This window comes from Aegilops tauschii, chromosome 6 (assembly GCF_002575655.3).
Source record: "Aegilops tauschii subsp. strangulata cultivar AL8/78 chromosome 6, Aet v6.0, whole genome shotgun sequence".
Classification (NCBI taxonomy): domain Eukaryota; kingdom Viridiplantae; phylum Streptophyta; class Magnoliopsida; order Poales; family Poaceae; genus Aegilops; species Aegilops tauschii.
The window spans coordinates 392,929,687-392,955,465 of record NC_053040.3 but is presented as its reverse complement, the minus strand read 5'-3'; positions in this window follow the sequence as shown (position 1 = coordinate 392,955,465).

The window sequence follows — 25,779 nt, the reverse complement described above, 5'->3', positions numbered from 1 at the left end:
ATCCGAGGATTTATGGATTTGGCATTGCTTTTTTGGTATGCAGGGTACTCTCAATGATATCAATGTGTTGCAACGGTCTCATTTGTTTGCTAGGCTTGCTAGTGGTGATGCTCCTGCTTGCAACTATACTATCAATGGGCATGAATACACAAAGGGGTACTATCTTGCAGATGGTATATACCCTCCTTGGTGCACATTTGTCAAGAGCATCAATGACCCCCAAACTAGGAAACATTGTGAATTCGCAAGGGCACAAGAGGCAGCCCGAAAAGACATTGAAAGAGCATTCGGGGTTTTGCAATCTAGGTCTGCCATTCTTCGTGGTCCTGCTCATTTTTGGGACAATCGATCCTTGAAAAACATCATGACATGTTGTGTTATTCTTCACAATATGATTCTAGGAGATGAGAGAGGCATGAACTTGGAGTTCTTCTACGACAATGTGGGTAGCCATGCCAAACCAGCTAGAAATCCGAACCGCATTAGATATTTTCTCCAGACCTTCAGGGAAATTGAAAATGCAAACACCTACTTTCAGCTTCAGGAGGATCTCATTGAGCACCACTGGCAAAGGACTGGGCAGTAACACATTCCATTTTTCTATTCATTTTCATTTAATTCATGTGTGATTTGTATTCGGGACAAGTTTTGTATTGAATTATTTAGTTTGCTTCGGTGATTTGAATAATTATTGTAATTTGGATTATTGTTGTAATATTGAATTTTTTTTCTTATATTAAATTAGTAATTCTGAATATGTGCCATATGTGTCAAATTTAGATAAAACTGCATATGATATGCGGGCCGACGCGGGCGCCGGCCCGCAAAACCGCTTTTCTGAGAACTGTAAACGAGCTTTGCGGGTCGGCGATATACGGGGTCTGCTAGAGATGCTCTTATTTTTGTCTTGATACGAATGTATGTAGACATGCACTAGTGCAGAATCGGGCTTTAGTCCCGGTTCGTAAGGACCTTTAGTCCTGGTTCAACAACCGGCACTAAAGGGTGAGGACTAAAGCCCCCCCCCCTTTAGTGCCGGTTCGTCATGACCCAGGACCAAAGGCCCACCACGTGGCACGAGCCCACGCCGGGGGGCCGGGGGCCTTTAGTCCCAGTTGGTTACACCAACCGACACTAAAAGGTTTAGGGGCTTGATACGTCTTCAACGTATCTATAATTTTTTATTGTTCCATGCTATTATATTATCTGTTTTGGATGTTTTATATGCATTAATATGCTATTTTATATTATTTTTGGGACTAAGTTATTAACCGAGAGCCAAGTGCCAGTTAATGTTTTTTCCTTGTTTTTGAGCTTCGCAGAAAAGGAATACCAAACGGAGTCCAAATGGAATAAAACTTCATGATGATTTTTCGTCGACCAGAAGACACCCAGGGGACTTGGAGTCCAAGCCAGAAGAGCCACGAGGCGGCGGCAAGGGCGGAGGGCGCACCCCTACCTTGTGGCCCCCTCGGGACTCCTCTGACCTAGCCCTTCGTCCTATATATTCACATATATTCCAGAACCGTCAGGGGGAGCCACGAAAACACTTTTCCACTGCCGCAACCTTCTGTTCCCGTGAGATCCCATCTTGGGGCCTTTTCCAGCATCCTGCCGGAGGGGGATTCGGTCACAGAGGGCATCTACGTCAACTCTATTGCCCTTCCGATGAAGCGTGAGTAGTTTACCACACACCTACGGGTCCATAGCTACGAGCTAGATGGCTTCTTCTCTCTCTTTGATTTTCAATACCATGTTCTCCTCGATGTTCTTGGAGATATATCTGATGTAATCTTGTTTTGCGGTGTGTTTGTCGAGATCCGATGAATTGTGGATTTATGATCAACTTATCTATGAATATTATTTGAATCTTCTCTGAATTCTTATATGCATGATTTGATATCTTTGTATTTCTCTTTGAATTATTGGTTTGGTTTGGTCAACTAGATTGGTTTTTCTTGCAATGGGAGAGGTGCTTAGCTTTAGGTTCAATCTTGCATGATTTCACCCAGTGACAAAGTAGGCGTAGCGAGTCACATATTGAATTGTTGACATCATGGATAAAAAGATAGGGGTTTCATCAAATTGCTTGAGTTTATTTCTCTACATCATGTCATCTTACTTAAGGTGTTACTCTCTTCTTTATAAACTTAATACTATAGATGCATGCTGGATAGCGGTTGATGTGTGCAGTAATAGTAGTAGATGCAAGCAGGAGTCGGTCTACTTGACACGGATGTGATGCCTATATGCATAATCATTGCCTTGGATATTGTCATAACTTTGCGCTTTTCTATCAATTTCTCGACAGTAATTTGTTCACCCAACGTATTATTTGCCTTCAAGAGAGAAGCCTCTAGTGAAACCTATGGCCCCCGGGTCTAATTTCCATCATATTAGTTTCAGGTCTACTATTTTGCAATCTTTTAGTTTCAGATCTATAAATCAAAAAAACCCAAAAATATTTTATCTTTTGTTTAGTTCTATCTATCTCTATCAGATCTCACCTTTGCAAGTGACCATGAAGGGATTGACAACCCCTTTATCGCGTTGGGTGCAAGTGTTTGATTGGTCGTGCAGGTGCATCTATTGGGGACTTGCGCGTTTCTCCTATTGTATTGATACCTTGGTTCTTAACTGAGGGAAATACTTATCTCTACTGTGCTGCATCACCCTTTCCTCTTCAATGGAGAAACCAACGCAAGCTCAAGAAGTAGCAGGAAGAATTTCTGGTGCCATTGCCGGGGAGATATATGCCAAGCCTACCAAGTACCCATCATAAAATCTCATCTCTTTCATTACATTATTCGCCATTTGCCTCTCGTTTTCCTCTCCCCCACTTCTAAAATGATTTTCGAAAAGATTTGCCCTTTTATTCGCCCTTCTTCCATTCGCCTTTTTGTTTGCTCGTTTGCTAGATCGGTTTGTTGCCACCATGTCTGAATCTTTCTATAGTTGGCAATATAAGGATTCTCGTCGCAATTTACCATGCAAAACATATAGATATTCTTTAGTTTAGTTTCAATGTCGTCCGTGAGAACGAATACTTCAAACCAACTATTTTTATATGTCAATTCTTCACTCCCCAAGAATAAACAAAGTTCATTATAAAGTTCTAGGGTGATCAAGTTATTGCAATATTTGGACACGATTTGATCATGAAAAAGCATGCATTGGAAATTTAGATGACCAACCTTATTGCAAAGTTCACAAGTAATAGGACAAAGAAAACATAATTTTGTAGCAAATTCATCTATCACTTTGAGCAAACAATTGGTTCTATCATGTTTATGCTTCTTGCAAAATCTATCTTCCCTATAAAGCACGTCTTCACAAAATTTATGCACTCCACAAAAATTGACATGCTTATAAGAAACATTTTTCTCATGACTTGTGCAATCATCATTAGCATTTTGGATATTCAAAGAATTCATACTAACAACATTGCAATCATGCCCATCATTCAAATATTTTGTGCCAAACATTTTATTTTTTGTATTATATCTACTGTATTCCAACTTTTCTATGGCAAAAACTCATCAAAGAAAACCATAGAGCCATCAAAATAAGCACACAACACAAAGAAAACAGAATCTGTCAAAACAAAATAGTCTATAGCAATCTGACTATTTCGAATACTTCTGTCACTACTAGAAAAAGGCTTACTAGTGGCGCACCAGTTTTGCCTACTAATGGCGCACTACTGGTGCGCCACTAGCACCACGCCACTAGAATATTTTAGTAATGGCGCACCACAAGTGCGCCATTAGTATCTGGTATACTAATGGCGCACCACGGGTGCGCCATTAGTATCCCACAGGTGCGCCATTAGTAACTGGTATACTAATGGCGCACCAGATGGAAGTGCGCCATTAGTAACATTTTAAAAAAATCGTTTTTTTCTTAATCTCAGGTCACTATTTCACATATGAGATATCCAACACATATATATACAACAAGCATCCATATAACAATCATATCCAACACACAAGTTTCATCATATATACATACATAGCCAACACATAGTTCCATCGTTACATATTACAAAAGTTTCACATTGTTCATCCAACATCGTTATCCATCCAACACCATATTACAAAAGTTTCACATAGTTCAGTTCTCATTGTTCTTCTCCTTCTCCTTCCTCAGCCTGATGCGCCAAGAGCGGCGAGGCGGTGGAGGCAGCTGTGAGATGTAGTCTTCTACCACAATTGGCGTGGTCATGTCGCCCAGCTGTGGGATCGCCGGCGCCACCACCGGTGCGTGGTCATTGTCAGGCACCACCACCATCGCGAGGCCACCTTCAGGCAGGACGGGCACGACCATCGCTAGGTCATCCTCAGCCACCACCATCTCTTGCCCATGGTCAGCCACCACCATCTCTTGCCCATGGTCAGCCACCACCATCTCTTGCCCATGGTCAGCCACCACCATCTCTTGCCCTTGGTCAGCCACCACCAGCGCTAGGTCATCCTCAGCCTGATGCCCATCGTCATCCTGCAGCGGCCCACTCTGCTCCTCTTCTCCCCCACTCCAGTCCGGATCATCCTTCTTGCTGTCTTTGCTGCTGCCAGAATCGCTGCTGCTTTCGCTAAAGCCAGAATCGCTGTTGCTTTTGCTACAACCATAATCGCTGCTACTTTGGCTGTAGCCAGTGTCGCTGCTGCTGCTCCCATTGCCTGTCCAAATGCAACAATGGCCGTTAACAATCGATGTGAGACAAAGCCAAATGTAGAGGAATAAGAAGAGGCAGAACGCACTGGCATCTTCGTCGTCAGTGTAGCGCATGCGACACATAGTCGTGTTGAAAACCTTCACGATGAGCATTGTGGCGTCATCGTCGTACCTGAAGAGAAGAAAGTACCCGGTCCGTAGGTCATAGGCACTGTAGAACTTCTCCCAGCCACGGCACAGGTACATGTGGCCCTCCTCGATCACCAACTCCACGTCCCACAGCCTGCGAACCCCGCTGCCGGCCTGTCGGAGCTTCACATTATGTGGCGGATCTTCACCCAGCATGTTCATAAAAGTGTCAGGCAGCCTCTGCAATTTGGGACAAGGAGTGATGTAGCAAACAATAGAGTTATCATAATGAGATGGGTGAAGGGGAGATCTCTCGTTTTATATACCTGCCTCGTGGCTGATACTGAAGTCCCAAGTATGACACTGAAGAACTCGAAAGCATCCAACTCGTACTCCGGTGAGGCAGAGCGGCGGTGGCTGCTTCCCCCCATCTCTGATAAGCAGCAGAAGAGACCAATTAGTACCCTTACAACATCACATTGCAAATAGATGAATTGTGTAGGTATGCATGGATTTAAGATTATTTGTTCAAAGCCAATTTGTCAATGATTAATATGATATCTCAATTTCCACCAAATAATACATTTGTTATACACCACATTTTCTTTTCCTTTGGAAAAGAAAAAGGCACACTGCATTCAACTGAATGTATCTTTTATTGCAAAGCCACAACTTAGCAATAGATTCAAAGTTAACGATTGGCACCTAGAAAAGCATTTCAACATCTTCACAGATTTTACTAGCTACAATACATTCAAAAAATAAATGATATACAGTTTGTATCTCTTTGCAATGAACACACTCTAGGGGTTTTGCCATCCCCCTTTTCCTTAGATTGTCACAAGTCATGATTTTGTTCTGGGAGAACATCCAAATGAAACCTTATACCCTAGGGGGCAATTTAATACTCCATACTACAGGAAGATACAAAGGTTGCACCCCCCCTAAAATTCACTAGAACATATAGAGATTTATAAGAGCAGGTCCCTTTAGATTCATGCTAGCTAGGCAGGACCTAATTGGGGTAATTTTTTCCAAATAAGAAAGAAGTCTGCCTCTCCATCTAGCTATTTTGGCTAAAATTTTATCAATAAAAGCTAGCAGATCTTCTCTGCCAATCATGACATATTTATTCTCTAGCAGATACGGCCTATGCAAATTGTTTAATGCAACACTAGTGTTGAGTTGATGATATAGAACAGGGCCTACAACAATTTATTTTAAGACATTCACTGGCCCGGAAGTCAGATCTGGAGCCATACTTTGGTGCATACTTTGGTGCAGGGGTTTAAATAGACAAATAGTGCACTGGAGGAAACATAACAGAAACGCCAATAGAAGCAAACACTTCCTATAAGGGGGGAATAACATTAACATATTCAAGAACCCTCATTTAGTTCTTGGAAAGCTCTCATTTTGGACACAGCACTTTGACTACCTATATATATGTAAACATTTACGTATATTGGATAATTATATGCCATGTGTAAATTTGTCTCAGCAAGTAGCCTAGTTTGAAAAAGGAAAAAACAAACTTAAACGATACAAAAATACAGATTTGTGTGCATGAACATGAACCTGCATGTATTTGCCACTATGATCTAGAAATAAAAAAAAGGGAATTCATTTTCAATTCCCTGTAGATAACAAACTAAAGAGGCAGCTAACACCTAGAGATTCAAACTTGCAGTTTCATCATGCAAATTCAGCTGGACCTTCTTGATTTGATATTATCAATAAAATTTATCATTCAGCTAACCATGACATATTTGACTGAACTTGATGTCTGCAAGTAGAAATAAAGTGCATATAGGATTTAACCTTTGTGTTTGCCCTAATAAGATAGCATCATGCATCTGTTCATTTGAGATGGGTGAAAGGGAATGGGGAGGAAGGGTGGAGAGGAAGGAAGGAGGAAGGAGGAGGGGTACCTGGGCGGGCGCGGCTGGTCGCCGGGTGGAGAGGGAGGAAGGAGGAAGGAGGAGGGGTACTTGGGCGGGCGCGGCTGGTCGCCGGGTGGCGGAGGACGGCAGGGGCAGGCGGGGTGTGGGCACGTCGGAGGAGGAGGAGGCCCTCGCTCGCCGGCTGCTGCAGGGGCCGGAGGAGGCCCTCGCTCGTCGGAGGAAGGAGGAGAGGAGAGGAGCGCTCGGCCGTCGGGGGCGGTGGGGGTGGAGTCCCGCGGGGGTCGGGGCGGCGGCGTCGGGGCAGCGCAAGACCACAGCGACGGCGGCGTCGCCGACGGCATGCAGGCGCGGCGGACGGAGGGGGCGGAGCAAGGGGGCGGCGGCGTACGGTTGGGGTCGAGTAGGGGATCTGGCGAGGGAGGGAGGGAGGCCACAGTGCGAGGGAGTAGGTGTAGTGCGGGATGTCTATCTAATGGCGCACCTCCCCCAAGTGCGCCATAAGTACGACGATAGTAATGGCGCACCTCACCCTGGTGCGCCATTAGAAATTACTAGCCCGACTGCTCAGGTTATATTTCCACCTAACCCTATCTCCATCAGAACACGCCCACTAGCCCGACTGGTCAGCACGCAGCACACACACTAGGAGGTCCTGGGTTCGATTCCCAGGCTCCCAAATTTTTGTTTTTATGCATTTAAAATGTTGTTTGATATTTATTTCTGTTTAAATATGTTCAAACTTGTTTAAATCATAACAGTAATATTTTTTATAAAAACAGTAATAATTTTTATAAAAAATGCATTTAAAATGCTGTTTGATATTTATTTATGTTTAAATATGTTGAAACTTGTTTAAATCATAACAGTAATATTTTTTTTATAAAAACAGTAATAATTTTTATAAAAACAGGGTGCGGGGGGTGCTCGGCGGCGGTGGAGCGGGGGAGGGTGCGGTGGGTCGTCGGGGGTTGCGGGGGGTGCTCTGTCCTTGTCGTTACCGGTGTAGGATTCCATCGTTACCCCGGAGTGTCGGCAGCGGTGGGTGGAGCAGGTGGGTCGTCGGCGGCGGTGGAGCAGGGAAGGGTGCAGTGGGTCGTCGGCGGCGGTGGAGCGGGGGAGGGTGCGGGGGGTCGGCGGCGGCGCCCGGTGGAGCGGGGTAGAGGGTGCGGGGGGTGCTCGGCGGCGAGGGGGGCCGGATCTGGCGAGGTGGGATAGCGATCGAGATGCAGGGGGATCGCTAGTAATGGTGCACTGTTCCCTGGTGTGCCATTAGTAGTTTTGCAAAAAAATAAAAAATAAAAAAATATAGTAGTGGCGCACTATGTGGCTAGTGCGCCATTACTTTGTAGCAATGGCGCACCAGCCATAGGTGCGCCATAAGTATTTTTTTTTTGTTGCATCTAATAAATTTTTTAGAAAATGAATATTAGTATGAAACAGTAACAATTTTTTACAAAAACAGTAATAATTTGTGACGGTGGAGCGGGCCGGGGAGGGTGCGGGGGTCGGCGGCGGCGGTGGAGCGGGCCGGGGAGGGTGCGGGGGGTCGTCGGCGGCGGTGGAGCGGGCCGGGGAGGGTGCGGTGGGTCGTCGGCGGCGGTGGAGCAGGGGAGCTAGGGTGCGGGTGGTCGTCGGCGGCGGTGGAGCGGGCCGGGGAGGGAGCGGGCCGGGGGGTCGTCGGCGGCGGTGGAGCGGGCCGGGGAGGGTGCGGGGGGCGTCGGCGGCGGTGGAGCGGGCCGGGGAGGGTGCGGTGGGTCGTCGGCGGCGGTGGAGCAGGGGAGCTAGGGTGCGGGGGGTCGTCGGCGGCGGTGGAGCGGGCCGGGGAGGGTGCGGGGGGTCGTCGGCGGCGGTGGAGCGGGCCGGGGAGGGTGCGCTGGGTCGTTGGCGGCTATGGAGCAGGGGAGCTAGGGTGCGGTGGGTCGTCGGCGACGGTGGAGTGGGGGAGGGTGCGGGGGGTCGTCGGCGGCGGTGGAGCGGGCTGGGGAGGGTGCGGTGGGTCGTCGGCGGCGGTGGAGCAGGGGAGCTAGGGTGCGGTGGGTCGTCGGCGGCGGTGGAGCGGGGGAGGGTGCGGGGGGTCGGCGGCGGCGCCCGGTGGAGCGGGGTAGAGGGTGCAGGGGGTGCTCGGCGGCGAGGGGGACCGGATCTGGCGAGGCGGGATAGCGATCGAGATGGAGGGGGATCGAGATCAAGTGTCCATGAAATATACACTAATGGCGCACGGGGAGCAGTGCGCCATTACTAGCTTACGCACTGCACCAGGTGCGTCATTAGTAGTTTTGCAAAAAAGTAAAAAAATAAAAAAAATATTTTAGTGGCGCACTATGCTGCTGGTGCGCCATTACTAGTTACAACTAGTAATGGCGCACTATGTCCTAGTGTGCCATTAGTATGTCCGGCAAAATAAAAAAAATAAAATTTGTTACTAACGGCGCACTGTTTGTCTGGTGCGCCATTAGTGTCTTTCACACTAATGGCGCACCAGCACATGGTGCGCCATTGCTATATAGCACTGGCGCACCACATGTCTGGTGCGCCATTAGTGGCCATTCCATCTATAGCCCTTTTCCTAGTAGTGTGTAACTCCAAAGATTCTGAAAAATAGGATGACCAGGGTAATTTGTATATTAATCTTCTGCAAAAAGAGTTGGCATTTTATCACGTTCTGGTGATTTTTAACAATTGTTTTCGTGACTGCATAAGTTTCTGTTTTTCAGCAAGATCAAACAACTATCACCCAAGAAGATCCTATAGGCTTTACTTGGCACAAACACTAATTAAAACACACACAAAAACAATCATACCAGTAGCATAATTGTGCAAACACACAAGAAGAGAAAGCAAAAAGCAAAAATAAATTTTATTCATTGGGTTGCCTCCCAACAAGCGCTATAGTTTTACGCCCTTAGCTAGGCATAAAGCAAGGATCTAAGTTTTGTGTTCCGAAGTTTTGGTAAATTTTGTAAGGGTTTTCTCGAACCCGGGAGACTCTTTACGCTTCCCTAAATTCTCAGGAAAAGAAACCATCTTTAGATCCAAAATATCCAAACGCTTGTTGCAAAGAGTAATCAAGGTATTCATACGATTAATACTACCATTAAGTGTTTGAGGGGTTCATTATATTTCTGTATTTCAACCATATGTTTATGCAAATCACCAAGTTTGTTCAACATCTGAACTCCCTCAGGGGTAAAAGAAAACCCCTTCTTTTGAGGAGGAATTCCCAAAATTCCCTCTAAAATTTCATAGGCAGCATTAGCATCAAGCTCAATAAAATTTCCTTTAGCGGCAAAATCCAAAAGTTGTCTATGATGCAAAGCCAATCATATGTAAAAGTTACGAAGCAAAACCTTAGCATCCCCATTTAGATTGGAAACACGATACGATTCCATAAGCCTATACCTGGCATCTTTCAGATTTTCTCCTTGTCTTTCCTTGAAGTAAAGAACTTCAAAATCTGGTGACAAAGGAGGAGTAGGGACGCTAGCCATCGAGACTAAAGACAAGAGATCGACGAAAAGGAGAGGTGAATAAAAAGGCAAATTTTTGTGAAGTGGGGGAGAGGAAAATGGCAAATAATGTAAATTGTGAGGAGATGAGATTTGTGATTAGGAACCTGGTATTTGTTGAAGATCCTCCCAGCAACGGCGCCAAAAATTCCTTTTGATGTCGCTTGACGCTACGTCGGTATTTCCCCAAAGAGGAAGGGATGATGCAGCACAGCGGCGGTAGGTATTTCCCTCAGATATGAAACCAAGGTTATCGAACCAGTAGGAGAATCAAGCAACACAACGTAAATAGCCCCTGCACACAAATAACAACCACTCGCAACCCGACATGTTAAACGGGTTGTCAATCCCTTTCGGGTAACGGTGCCAGAAATTGGCAAGGAGACGGGAGAAAATTGTGATAGATTGAATAAACAGATCACAAATAAAATAAAGTGCAGCAAAGTATTTTTGTATTTTTGGTTTAATAGATCTGAATAAAAAGAGCAAATAAAATAGATCGCAAAGCAAATATATGAGAAAGAAGACCCGAGGGTCGTAGATTTCACTAGTGGCTTCTCTCAAGAAAGATAGCAAACGATGGGTAAACAAATTACTGTTGGTTAATTGATAGAACCTCAAATAATTATGACGATATCCAGGCAATGATCATTACATAGGCTTCACATCCAAGATTAGTAGACCGACTCATGTCTGCATCTACTACTATTACTCCCCACATCGACCGCTATCCAGCATGCATCTAGTGTATTAAGTTCATGGAGAAACGGAGTAATGCAATAAGAACGATGACATGATGTAGACAAGATGTATCTATGTAGAGATAGACCCCATCGTTTTATTCTTAGTAGCAACGATACATACATGTCGTTTCCCTTTCTTTCACTGGGATCAAGCACCGTAAGATCGGACCCACTACCTCTTCCCATTGCAAAATAAATAGATCAAGTTGTCCAAACAAAACCCAAATATCGGAGAAGAAATACGAGGCTATAAGAGATCATGCATATAAGAGATCAAAGAAACTCAAATAACTTTCATGGATATAAAAATATATGACTGATCATAAACTCAAAGTTCATCAGATCCCAACAAACACACCGCAAAAAGAGTTACATCATATGGATCTCCAAGAGACAATTGTTTTGAGAATTTAGAGAGAGAGAGAGAGGAAGCCATCTAGCTACTAACTACGGACCCGAAGGTCTACAAAGAACTACTCACGCATCATCGGAGAGGCACCAATGGAGATGGTGTCTAGATTGGATCTGGTGGTTCTGGACTCTGCGGCGGCTGGATGAATATTTTGTCGACTCCCGTAGGGTTCTGGTATTTTTGGGGTATTTATAGAGCAAAGAGGCGGTCCGGGGGGATTTGGACTCCGTCTGATATTGATTTCCTGCGATGTAAAAATCTCCATAAAGTTTCGTGGAATTTGGACTCCGTCTGATATTGATTTCCTGCGATGTAAAAAATATGGAAAAACAACAACTGGCACTTGGCCTTATGTCAATAGGTTAGTACCAAAAATGATATAAAGTGACTATAAAATTATTATAAAACATCCAAGATTGATAATAAAACAGCATGAAACAATCAAAAATTATAGATACGTTGGAGACGTATCAGGAACCAAGAACAAGAAAATCATTAGGATATTTTATTTTCTGACACAAGACTTCAACATCTCTAACAATCCCAAGTGGTGTGATGGTGTCTCTATTAGCAAGTTTAATAGTAACATCTATATCTTCTATTTCAGCGGGTGCTATATCATGCATAATTTCTTGATATAAGGTAAAAGGAATAGCACTCACACTAACTCCCAAATCACATAAACCATGATAACAGTGATCAACTATTTTGACTGGGACAATAGGCATGCCAACAATAGGTCTATGTTTATCTTTTTCATCGGGTTTGGCAATTCTAGCAGCTTCACCACAGAAATAAATAACATGCCCATCAATATTTCCTTTCAAGAGATCTTTAACCAAAGCAACACTAGGTTCTACCTTGATTTGTTCAGCAGGTTTAGGTGCTCTTACATAACTTTTATTGACCATAGTTGAAACTTTAGCATGTTCCTGTATCCTAACAGGGAAAGGTGGTTTTTCAATATAAGCAGTAGGAACAACTGAGTCAACATTATAAATAATACTTTCATCTTTAGCTATTACCGGTTCTTTAATTTCTTCTTTAATAGGTGGGTTATATTTAGACCACTTCTCCTTAGGGAGATCAACATGAGTAGCAAATGATTCACAAAAGGAGGCTACTATCTCAGAGTCAAGTCCATATTTAGTGCTAAACTTTTGAAAAGCATCGGCATTCATAAAAGATTTAACACAATCATACTTAAGCTTAATACTTGACGCTTTACCTTCGTCGAATTCCTAATCTTCAGAGTTGCGTTTAATTCTTTCTAAAAGATACCACCTGAATTCAATAGTCTTCTTCATAAAGGAACCAGTACAAGAAGTATCGAGTATGGATTGATCATCACGAGAAAGCCGAGCATTAAAATTCTGAATAATAATTTATCTTGAGAGCTCATGATTGGGGCATGAATATAACATTGACTTAAGCCTCCCCCAAGCTAGAGTGATACTTTCTCCTTCACGAGGCCAAAAATTATATATGTAATTCTGATCATGATGAACAAGATGCATAGGATAATTTTTTTGGTGAAATTCCAATTTCAATCGATTCCAATTCCAAGATCCAATATCATCACATAGCCTATACCATGCCAATGCTTTTCCCTTCAAAGATAAAGGGAAAACCTTCTTCTTAGCTTTATCTCTGGGTAAACCTGCAAGCTTAAATAATCCACAAATTTCATCTACATATATCAAGTGCATATCAGGACATTCGGTTCCATCTCCTGCATAAGGATTAGCTAGCAGTTGTTCTATCATACCCGAAGGAATTTCATAACCAATATTTTCAGTAGGTGTAGTAGGTTGAGGGGTAATTAATTGTGGTTCCGGTCGAGGTGAAGATACCCCGAACAAACCCCTCAAAGGATTGTTCTCCATAGTAACAAGTGACAATAAATTTCAGCACGTAGTAATAATTTTTCCTTACCAATTTCAACTTACCAAGAGCACTTCACTCCCCGGAGACGACGCCAGAAAAGAGCCTTGATGACCCACAAGTATATGGGATCAATCGTAGTCCTTCCGATAAGTAAGAGTGTCGAACACAATGAGGAGCAAAAGGAAATGACAAGTGGTTTTCAGCAAGGTATTCTCTGCAAGCACTGAAATTATAAGTAACGAGTACTTTGATAGCAAGATAATTTGTAACGAGCAAGTAACAATAACGGTACAAAAGTGCAGCAAGGTAGCCCAATCCTTTTGAGGCAAAGGACGGGCCAAAACGGTCTCTTATGATAAGCAAATCATTCTTGAGGGTACACGGGAATTTCATCTAGTCACTTTCATCATGTTGGTTTGATTCGTGATCGCTACTTTGATAATTTGATATATGGGTGGACCGGTGCTTAGGTGTTGTTCTTACTTGAACAAACCTCCTACTTATGATTAACCCCCTCACAAGCATCTGCAACTACGAGAAAAGTATTAAGAATAAATCTAACCATAGCATTAAAATTTTGGATCCAAATCAGTCCCTTACGAAGTAGCGCATAAACTAGGGTTTAAACTTCTGTCACTCTCGCAACCCATCATCTAATAACTAATCCACAATGCATTCCCTTAGGCCCTAATAAGGTCAAGTGCCATGTAGTCGACGTTCACATGACACCACTAAGGGAATCACAACATACATACCATCAAAATATCGAACACATATGAAGTTCACATGATTACTTGCAACAAGATTTCTCCCGTGACCTCGAGAACAAAAGTAACTACTCACAAATGATAATCATGCTCAAGATCAGAGGGGTATTAAATAGCATAATGGATCTGAACATATAATCCTCCACCAAATAAACCATATAGTAATCAACAATAAGATGTAATCAACACTACTAGTCACCCACAACCACCAATCTAAGGTTCCGGTACAAAGATTGAACACAAGAGATGAATTAGGGTTTGAGAGGAGATGGTGTTGTTGAAGATGCTGATGGAGATTACCCTCCCCAAGATGGGAGAGTTGTTGGTGATGATGATCACAATGATTTCCCCCTCCGGGAGGGAAGTCCCCACGGCGGAATCGCTCCCCCGGAGGGCAAAAGAGCTCCTGCCCAAGTTTCGCCTCGAGACAGCGGCGCTTCCTCCCAAAAGTCCTCTCCTTATTTTTTTTCTAGGTCAAAATGACTTATATACCAGAAGAGGGGCACCGGAGGTGGGCCGAGGAGGGCACAACCCACCAGGGCGCACATGGGCTCCCTGGCGCACCCAGGTGGGTTGTGCCCACCTGGTGGGTCCCTCTGGTAGTTATTTGCTCCAATAATTCTTATATATTCCATAAAAAATATTTGTGAAGTTTCAGCTCATTTGGAGTTGTGCAGAATAGGTGGCCTGACGTAGCTTTTTCAAGTCTAGAATTCCAGCTATCGGCATTCTCCCTCTCAGTGTGAACCTTGCACATTATGAGAGAAAAGGCATTATAATTACTCCAAAAAGCATTATTATACATAAAAACATTATAAATAATAGTAGGTAAACATGATGCAAAATGGACGTATCAACTATCCATACATGGACATTTTTAGATATGGTAGATCTTACGCCTCATGATCCCTAATAATCATTGTGAAGCACTTATTAATTGTAATTTTGAGAGGAGGAAGTAACTAAGAAGGGATAGAGATAATTTGGCATGACCTTTGCTAAATATTGAACATATTTTGACTACCAGAAATTTGATGAAGCAGAAGTTAGTCAACTTTTCATCAAAACATTGGCACTCATTTTAAAAAGCCATGCACTTGTCATTTGTAAATTCGGCACGAACTTTGCTTACAAAGCTAAACAATATTGTCATAGACAATGATAATCGGCATGAACTTTTCTTACAAAGTTGATGTATGGAGTGACAGAAATTTGGCGAAACGGAAATGAATCAACGTTTGGCAAAAACATTGTCACTCTTTTTCAAATCCTTGTGAATAACATGAAGCCCATGCACTTCTCATATGTAGGAAATTCAAACATCATTGCCACTTGTCATATTTAGCAATGTTCGTGCTAAACCCATGCAATTGTCATATGTAAGCAAATTAAACAATATTGTCATAGCAAATGAAATTCGGCATGAACTTCGCTTACAAAGTTGACGTATGGAATGACAAAAATTTGGCGAAACGGAAATGAATCAACGTTTTGCAAAAACTTTGTCATTCTTCTTCAAATCCCTGTGAATAACATGAAGCCCATGCACTTCTCATATATAAGAAAATCCAAACATCATTGCCACTTGTCATATTTAGCAATGTTCCAAATATTTGGATACCTGCCGATACGAAAAAGATCTATTTCAATTATATAGTACTGCCCCTGCCGATATGCTGCTCGCTCTCTTATATGAGGTACAACTAGTTAATCTACAAATTAATAAGATGCAAATTCTAAAACCTAGAGTTAGTCACGGAGATGTAGTATACTGTTGGCCGCTTTTACGGTCGTGGTCATGAGGGCGGTCGAGGCGCAGGATGGCGGCGGCGGTCGAGGCGACGGTCGAGGGTGGCGGTCGAGGTAAAGGACGGCGGTGGCAGTTGAGGCGGAGGACCGGGGAAGCGCGCGTTCAAGGCGCAGAACGGTGTGGTGGTGTTCGAGGCGGGCAACACAAAGGCGAGCAGATCTGGTGGCGCTCATGGCGTCTGACACATGGAAGGCACTGTTGGCTGGTCGGAGGGACAGTGGTGGCGGTCGAGCCACAGGACGACGAGGAGGGGGACAAGGGAGAGGAAATGGCAGAGAGAAAGGAGAAACGATGGAAATGAAAGTTTTGTGTATGGTTGCTGGGCGGGCGTGGAAGGGGAACGGTCCGTCGAGAGCAGTGGCGGGCAAGCACAAAGAGCCACACAGCAAACATTTCCAAATTTTGATTTATTTGGCACGCTTGCCAAAATTTAGTTGCGGGGGCGCCTAGCAATGCCTGCCACTGCTTACACACAAGCAAGTGGCGGGCACTAGGTCAGTGCTAGCTACTACAGTTTCCAGCCAGCGGGCATATTTGGAAGAGCCTAGCTATGGCGGTTGCTAGCCAGCGCCCGCCACAGGCATGCCCGTAATTGTGATTGGCAAGTCTAGGTACTCGTCACTGCTCTTTTGGAAAAGTAGCGGTTGCAGGTGACATGTCCTAGCCGCCACTTTTTATAGTTCACCTATAGGGCTTTCCCCGGTAGTGATCCGCCCACCATCTACCAGCGGGCAGCTGCTGACAGAGGTCTCCTACACATCAGTAACAACGCCGAGTAATGATCAAAGACTTTGACTGAACAGCAAACCCCCATTTAGGCTTTTGCAAGGATGGGCCGAGTGGTGGAGGGGAAAAGTAAGGACTACCAAAAAAACCTGGGCAAAACTAAGGAGATAAGCAAAGAGGGGCATGAAAATAGAAATCCCTTGACTAAAAGGCGCAGGAGACCATCTACTTTGCCATAATGGGGTCATCAGTCTATGTCTTTCTAGACTTGAGGGCATCTACGTGCGTCCATGCCTTATGAGAGTGGTTTTTTAGCTCCGGGGTGCCGCTACACCCTGTATGAATAGTAAATTCGAAAAAATAAAAATAAATTCTAAAAAAATATGAAACTTTACAAAGTCAAATATGATCAAACTTTGTAGATGCATGCAGGTTTTCATGCCAAACAAACATTCGAAGCGCTCTACACAAGAAAAAGATTTTAGTTGTTGAAGTTTTCATCACTTTTAGCACTGAAATCTGAAGCTCGTGTGTACACCTTTCTTTACATGATATTTTGTTATGAAAACTTGTAAGAACCTAAAGTTTGACAATATTGTTGGCGCAGCTGCTCTCTCTCTCCCTCACGGTGCACTCGCTGGAACGAAACAGAGGAAGAAGAAGAATTGGGGACGATGGATTTTCCTGGCGCACGTACGCCGCCACCGCCCGAACGGCCTTCTTTTCTTTCCTGAGCACAAACTCAGCCCCGGCCACGCCGTTACAACGCACACACACAGGGGGTCTTATACCCTGGGTCGACCAGGGCACGCACCCACGACTCTGTCCACGTCGAGCGCCCGGTCCGCTCCACTCTGCCCGCGCCCTCCCGACATGCACGCACACGTCCGGGCATGGCGAGTCCCACAGCGGACCAACTCAACGCACCCCTTAAGCTCGCCAACGGCCTGGCCTACACTCACACGCACGGTGTCTACCTACACAGGCACCCCGTGCACCACATGCACGCACACGCGCACGCCTACGCCGCTGTCCCGACGTGCCCGACACGTCCAGCTCGCACCCATACACGCGCTGGGCGCGCCCGACGCGTCGCCGCGGCTTATTCCGGCCAACATTCACCCCCTAAGCCGCGGCCTATCGGAGTGCCGGTCGGACGTCGTCGTCGCCATGGTTGCTGCCGCCCGACGCCACCGTGTGCTTCCAGCACGAGCTGCCGCAGATGCCATGCAACGCGGCCACCTCACCGGCCGCTGTCGCGTACCGCCGCTGATGCAGCTACCGCCACGCTGCGCCCCGCCGAGCGCCACTCGCTGTCGCTGCCGAAACCAGCGGCTCCGTGCGCCGCCGTGCCGCATCTCCGTGCCTCGCGCCACTGCGCCTCCACGGCCGTCGCGCCGAGCCGCCGCGGCCTCTACGCCACCACACAGGTCCTCCGCGACCTCCTCGCCTCCGCGACCGCCGCTGCTCGTCGCGCGCACGGCATCACGCTGCACCACCGCAGGCTCGTCGCCTGTCGCAGTCGCCACGCGCTCTCCGCGCGCCGCGGCCTCCATGTCCGCCGTGGTCGCCGCGCACACCGCGGACGCCGCCGCGCGCCACGGCCGCCCCTCGAACCTTGTGGCTCTGTATACCAATTGTTGGCGCAGCCGCTCTCTCTCTCCCTCACGGTGCACTCGCTGGAACGAAACAGAGGAAGAAGAAGAACCGGAGACGATGGATTTTCCTGGCGCACGTATGCCACCGCCGCCCGAACGGCCTTCTTTTCTTTCCTGAGCACAAACTCAGCCCCGGCCACGCCGTTACAACGCACACACACAGGGGGTCTTATACCCAGGGTCGACCAGGGCACGCACCCACGACTCTGTCCACATCGAGCGCCCGGTCCGCTCCACTCTGCCCGCGCCCTCCCGACATGCACGCACACGTCCGGGCATGGCGAGTCCCACAGCGGACCAACTCAACGCACCCCCTAAGCTCGCCAACGGCCTGGCCTACACTCACACGCACGGTGTCTACCTACACGGGCACCCCGTGCACCACACGCACGCCTACGCCGCGGTCCCGACGCGCCCGACACGTCCAGCTCGCGCCCATACACGCGCTGGACGCGCCCGACGCGTCGCCGCGGCTTATTCCGGCCAACAAATATTTTATGTTGCATAGAGGGTGTAGGGGCACCCGGGAGCTATCACACCTTTTTTATGTCTTATTTCCCAAAACTTTTAGCTACAAGATCATATCTCCCTAGAATGTACTATTTGGTGCTTTTATGTCCCTCGAAGGCAATTATCCCTAGGTAAAGAATCCGGTCTAAGTAAACTAAAAGTTTCTAGTAGCGGCTTTGACAATTAGATGCTTTAAACCATCAGTTTAGGGAGATTCAACAGCATGAAGGCTGACTGTTTTTCATCACATTCACCCAACCTATGTGTAGCGTTGGTCTTGTCTTCTGTTCCACATGTATGTGAGATCATGTTTTGGTGACTCCACGGAACCAAATCGGCGAAGGCCGGTGCATAAAAAGTTGGCAGCGTGAGGTCATTGAATCGATATTTTTTAGGTTGCACACTATTTTTTGACATGCCACAAATGTGTTGGTGTTCTTTACGTACACATGCTACAAATGGTTGAAAATATGTTTCTTTGATGTTGTTTGTGTTGTTGTGAGCAAGGTTTTTGGGGTTGGGCCAAAAAAACTTTTTCCCTAAAATTCTAGGATCTTTTGAAAAAATTGCCCAAAATTTAAATTCAAAAAAATGCATAAAAATCTGTAATATTTAACCCATGATAGTCATCAACTGATTCATATGCAAGTGGTCACCACTAAGTAGTTGATTGCAAAAGCTGGAACTTGGTCAGACTCACAAGACCTCTAGCGAGGAGGGTTAGAGCATCTAGAACCAGACCATCCAAATCCACGACATACACCCGGGGGGACAGCTCGATCACTGTCCGGACAGGAGAGAGAAGGAAAAAAGGCACCCAACCTACCCCCCCCCCCCCACACACACACACACACACTTTGTCTCCATTTGCCCGGGCTATCCGCAAATCACCATATCCATAACAAATATGGGGAGCATATGGGGATGTCCGGGCATGTCCGGACAGCCCCACCACATAGGATACGGCCCACCCCAGACCACTTTTTCTCTTTATTTTCCCTCTCTCTTTTGATATCGACCAATCATCTGCATTTGATCGGACAATTTGAGAAGGATGCACTCGTAGAGAATAGGCCTTTAGTCCCGGTTCGCAAAGGCCATTAATCCCGGCTGTGCAACCGGGACTAAATATGCGCGACTAAAGGGCCCCCCCCCCATTTAGTCGCGCCTCTTACGAACCGCGGCTAAAGGCCCGTCCACGTGGGCGCAGGAGTCCGTCGGGGCGGAGGACCTTTAATCCCGGTTCTCGTGGCTAACCGGGACTAAAGGCCTCCTCCGCGGGTTTAGGGTTTTAGCCCCCCTAAACCTGGTTTTTTCCGAATTTTTTAATTTTTTTTTTATTTTCAAATTTCTGAATTATTTTAACCTCTAATCTCTAATCACCACCCCTCATCACTGCTCAATTTATCCTCTAATCTCTAATCACCCCTCATCATTCCAAATCATCTAACTTCCCGGACGGTCACCCATCCTCTCACTACTCCAGCATGAGCACGCTTAACTTCCGGTTCTATTCTCCCTCGTTTCCAAGTCTGCACTTGTTGTTTTCCTGACAATAGTAAGATGTCAATTCTATTAACCCTCAGGAATTTAGCTTGAGCATGAAGTGACACATTTCACTGTTTGAGTTTGAAACTATTGTTTTAAAAAACAATAATTATTTAGTAACACTAATATTTCTGGAATAATTAGTTTGACCATTGTTTGACCACTGTTTGACCACAGTTTGACCAGATTTGATCAAAATTTAAAAAAAACTGAAATACTTATTTAGTAACACTAATATTCTAGAATAACTAGTTTGACCATTGTTTGACCACAGTTTGACCACAATTTGAAAATTTTTGAATTTTTTTGCCTCTCCAGATCTTAAAAGCCCCGTATCTTTTTTCTGTTAGGTTTTTGAGGATTTTGAAAATGTTTAACTAGGTTCCCCCTATTAAATTTGGATGTAACTTTTCGAGTAGATGATTTTTCATATAAAAAACTTTTTCATCCGAGTTCGTATGCAAAAGTTATGCCCATTTTAAGAAATTCCAGAGAGATTTTGCAAATAAAGTCGAAATTCATATTTGTTAATTTTCCCAACAACTAGACCACATATCACATGAGAAGCTTATTTTATTTTATTTTTTTGACATTTCCATTATTTTCTTTTGGTTTTTCTAAAACTGAAAAGGCGGTCAGGGGGGTAGAGTTTGATGGGCCCTTTAGTACCGGTTGGTGGCACCAACCGGGACTAAAGGACTAACCTTAAGTCCCGGTTGGTCTGGCCAACCGCGACTAAAGGCCTTCGGGCCAGCCTGAGGACCTTTAGTCCCGGTTGGCCAGGCCAACCGGGACTAAAGCCCCTCCCGTCCGCCAGCTGTCGACCGAGGGCGCTGGGCCCAGATAGTTGGTCGCGGGTCTCCTCCCGAACCGCGACTAAAGACCCCTTTGGTCGCGGTTCGATTATTTTGGGGACTAATGGGGGCGTATGGAAGCCTCTTTTTCTACTAGTGATGTAGGAGACTTATTGCATGCACACACAAATGGAGGCTCAAAATGGACGCGCCCAATCACTGACTAAGCACGTTCGTAGATGTATGGGGACTTGAATTAGCTCATTGTGGTTGGAGATGCTCTTATGCGTCATACCACCAGGCCAAGATATGCCACGTCATAATAGTGGCATTACTAGGATGTATACATTTAAAAATATCAATTTTTTGAAGGTATTCAAGTTTCTCTGGGTTCACCGAAATATCCGCACACTAGTCTATTTTGGAAAATCTTGGTTGAAAAAGCCTTGTTGATGTGATAAGTTGCTTGTATTGTGACATGTTTTATTCTTTATTAAGATTTGGTGTATGACCAAAACGATATTTGTTGGGTAGACCCCCCCCCCCACCTAGAAAATTTTACAAATTTTGAAGATTTTGAAGCAGAATAAAGGTGGAGATTAGAAGTTACCCGTTCAATCAAAAAGATTAGATTATTCTTATTTCTTGTGTGATCCATCGGAACAATAGGAATTAGAGTTAGTTTTTTCGCGGGTAGAATTAGTTGATCCTGAATGTACAAAAGTACCCCTTTAAGTAAATTTATGATTCCTGTAAACTTCTTGGGGGCGGGGGTTGTACCGAAGCAAAACTTGGATTTGTTGCACGTGTATATTTGAACATTGATATGGTTTTCAAATGATTTCGATGGAGTCACCAGAGTAAAATGTTGCAATGATTTTCTGGTGCCACGTTTCAAGATGGCATCGGGGGCCCGAAACCCGCGTCTCCGCGGGCTTTTACCCTATTAGGGGACAGATATGGGCGTCTTTTCATCCCTGCAGGGCTGTTGCTGAGCACATAACCTGACATGTTTTGGGGGTTTACACCCCTTTGGTACTCCCCGAACCCGAAACCCGACAATACCCGGCAAAATATGCTCCTGCTTATTGCTGAAATATGCTTATCTTTGTTGCTGAAATGGGGTATTGTATTGTGATGAAAAATGCTCCTTGTGGCTGTTGTTATTGCTCTTTTTGCTCAAGTTATGCTGCTAAAATATGCTCCTTGTACTGTCGAACCATGTACTATTGTATTGTGCTGAAATTTTCTCAAGTTATGCTACTAAAATATGCTCTTTTTGCTGCTGAAATGCTATTCTTTATTTCTACTATGTTTTCTTAAATATGTTGATTTCCCCGTGGGTTTAGAAACCCCGATGGGTTTAGGGGACGGGCAAAAAGCTAAACCCGCGCACAGTGACGGGGATGGAGATGGGTTTGAAATTTTCTCGTGGGGATGGGTTTGGACAGGCAAAACCCGACAGGTTTCATCCCCGATGCCATCTTGAGCCGCTTTGAGATACCAAAGATTTTGAATAATATTTTACGAAGTCGCGGCAGAAAATATTTGAAGGATTTTCAAGTGAATAGTAGAGTCGCCAGAGAAAAATGTGGCAACACCGACGTACTTGTAGCAGTTCACATTAAAGCTCTTTTTTTACCGAACCAAGAGCTCAAACTGAGGCTGATTAGAGTTATGGAGCTGATTAGAGAAAGAGATAAGAGTTCTTTGGTGGCGATTGGAGTTTGTTGAACCTGACTCTACGTAGAAGCAAAGAATAACAGGCAGTATTAGACACAGAAAAAAACGCGCAGTGTATTCAGTAATTATCCTACCCGCAAAAAAGGTATTCAATTATTACTCGATGCAAACCAGCCACCTTCAGAGATACCTTTAGAGCACCTTTATGATCACCCAGTTACGAAGTGATGTTTGATAGCACTAAAGGTATTCCTCCGGTGTTCTTGAGTGATATGATCTCACGGTCTAAGGAACATATACTTGACATGAAGAAAGCTATAGCAAATAACTAAGCGATACGATCTGTTCCTAAGCTTATGGTTGGGTCTTTTCCATCACATCATTCTCCTAATGATGTGATCCCGTTATCAAATGACAACTCATGTCTATGGTTAGGAAACCATAATCATCTTTGATCAACGAGCTAGTCTAGTAGAGGCTCACTAGGGACACGGTGTTGTCTATGTATTCACACTTGTATTTAAGTTTCCGGCCAATACAATTCTAGCATGAATAATAAACATTTATCACGAACGGGAAATATAATAATAACCAATTTATGATTGCATCTAGGTAATATTCCCAATAAAGTCAGCCACTATTAACTTACTGTTGTAGTTTTCGGGGAAGATGTGTTGTTGTTCCAACAGGAAGATGGGTGGACAATTGTGGACTCTGCCTTCATCTAATTGCCTTACACTAATGCCATTAACAGTATGAGTTGATTAATATATACTACATGGAGATTTTATCTGCTTCTACCAAAAGATACAGACAATCGTTTGAATGCTGAATTTAGATATACATTGGATTTATTACTTATCAGAATCTACTGATCATTATTATACCCTAGTTGAATATTTGTTAGTTCCATATCAAAGTGTTTACACTACACGTACTTTTTGTAATAAAAATTATTATTATTATTATCCAACTTTACATGATCTCTCTGTTCCAAACATTTTAATTGTTATATTTATGTTAAAATGCCTTGACAAACTTTTAGTAAATTCAATATTTTAGTTCATACTTTATGGCATCTAGTAGAGCTTCAACTTCTCGTTCCTCTTTACGGCAAGTAAACTATGGGGAGCAAAAAAGCCTCGTCGGACTAGAGAAAACCCCATAAGGTCATAGCATTTAAGTGACATAGTTCATAAAATTTAAACCCCTCCATTTTGTAAAAAATAACGTAGTTTTCCCTTGGGCCTACGAGAACAAAGATACACAAATGGGCCATATTAGTCAAATAATTAGAAAATAAAATAAGGAGTTTCATTGACACACACGTAGCGTTGGGCTATCTTCATTCTAATAGTTAAATAATTAAACTAATTTTAAATTATAAAATCATAGACGTTCTAAGGCATTGTATGTGCATGTGTGCGGGCCGCTTTGCTAACATGCATTGATCACAAACAAGTGTACCACAGATAAATGTAAGCTAAATGATTGTGTGTTCGCATGTGCGCGGGCCACTTTGCTAACATATATGCATTTCACAAAAGTCAAGTTGATATTCAGAGTGCATGCAAGCGTTAACGTTCTCGTATTACTTTATTTGAAATATACAATCAACCACTAGTAAGTTTTCATTGTAGTTTCCAGGGAAGATGTGTTGTTGTTCCAATGGGAAGATGGGTGGACACCTGTGGACTCCGCCTTCATTGAATTGGCTTACACTAATGCCATTAATAGTATGAGTTGATTAACATATATTACATGGTGATTTTATTGTATTCTACCAAAAGATGTCAGATAATCGTATGAATGCTGAATGTGGATATACATTGGATTTACTACTTATTAGAATCTCCTAATCATTATTATACCATGGTTGAATATTTGTTAGTTCCATATCAAAGTGTTTACACTACAAGTACATTCTCTAATAAAATTATTATTAATTGTCCAACTTTACATGATCGTGTAGTTAGGGTTACCTCTGTGTTCCAAACATTTTAGTTGTTATATTGATGTTAAATTGTGTTGATATACATTTAGTAAATTCAATATTTTAGTTCATACTTTATGGCAATTAGTAGAGCTTCAACCTGTCGTTCCTCTTTATGGCAGGTAAATTGTGGGGAGCAAATAAAACCTCGTTGGACTAGAGAAAATCATGTAAGTTGGCAGTGTTTAACTGACATAGTTCATATACTTTGAACCCCCTCATGTTTGTAAAAGGAACATATTTTTTCCTTTGGCCCATGAGAGCAAAGATACACAAGTGGGCCATATTATTCAAGTAATTAAAAAATCAAATAAGGAGTTCCATGGAGACACATATAGCATTGGGCTTTCTTCATTCCAACAGCTATATAACTAAACTAATTTCAAATTATAAAATACTAGCACATATGCCCGTGCGTTGCAACGAGAGATAAAATAGTATGTATTTTAGACAAGTGAGAATTATATGTGGAAGCAAAATACTGTGTGCACACGAAACAGGAACATTTAGCTTCTCGGTTTCGCCATGTGTGAAGAAATCAATCCGCTATTTTTCCATCCATTGATCGAGGGCATTTAAGAATTTTGTTACGTAATCGTACGCCGGAGAAGGCACATGAGTTATTCAATCTACTCTTCCGTTCAATCGTTTCAATCGATGGGATTTTAAGGTATGAAGTTTCTGAGTATTCTAGGAAAGATGAAAAAACTAAACCCTGAACAAATTTTTTAAAATTATGTACACTCTCGAAAAAACGCGAACAAAATATGAAAGGGAATATCTTTTAAAATTCACAAATATTTTCTGAAAAAACCAACTTTTTTTATAAAAACATGTTCATTATTTGAATTTGTGAATATTTTTTTAAGACGAGAACATGTGTTGAAAACTCATAAGATTTTTACAAAATGTGTATCTTTTATACATTAATTTTATTTTTTATTTGAAAATTTCACTAAAACAAGAATATTTTTCGAATATGGAGCAATTTTTGAAATGCCATTTTCTTTTTTGAGATCTTTAGCAATTTTGAAA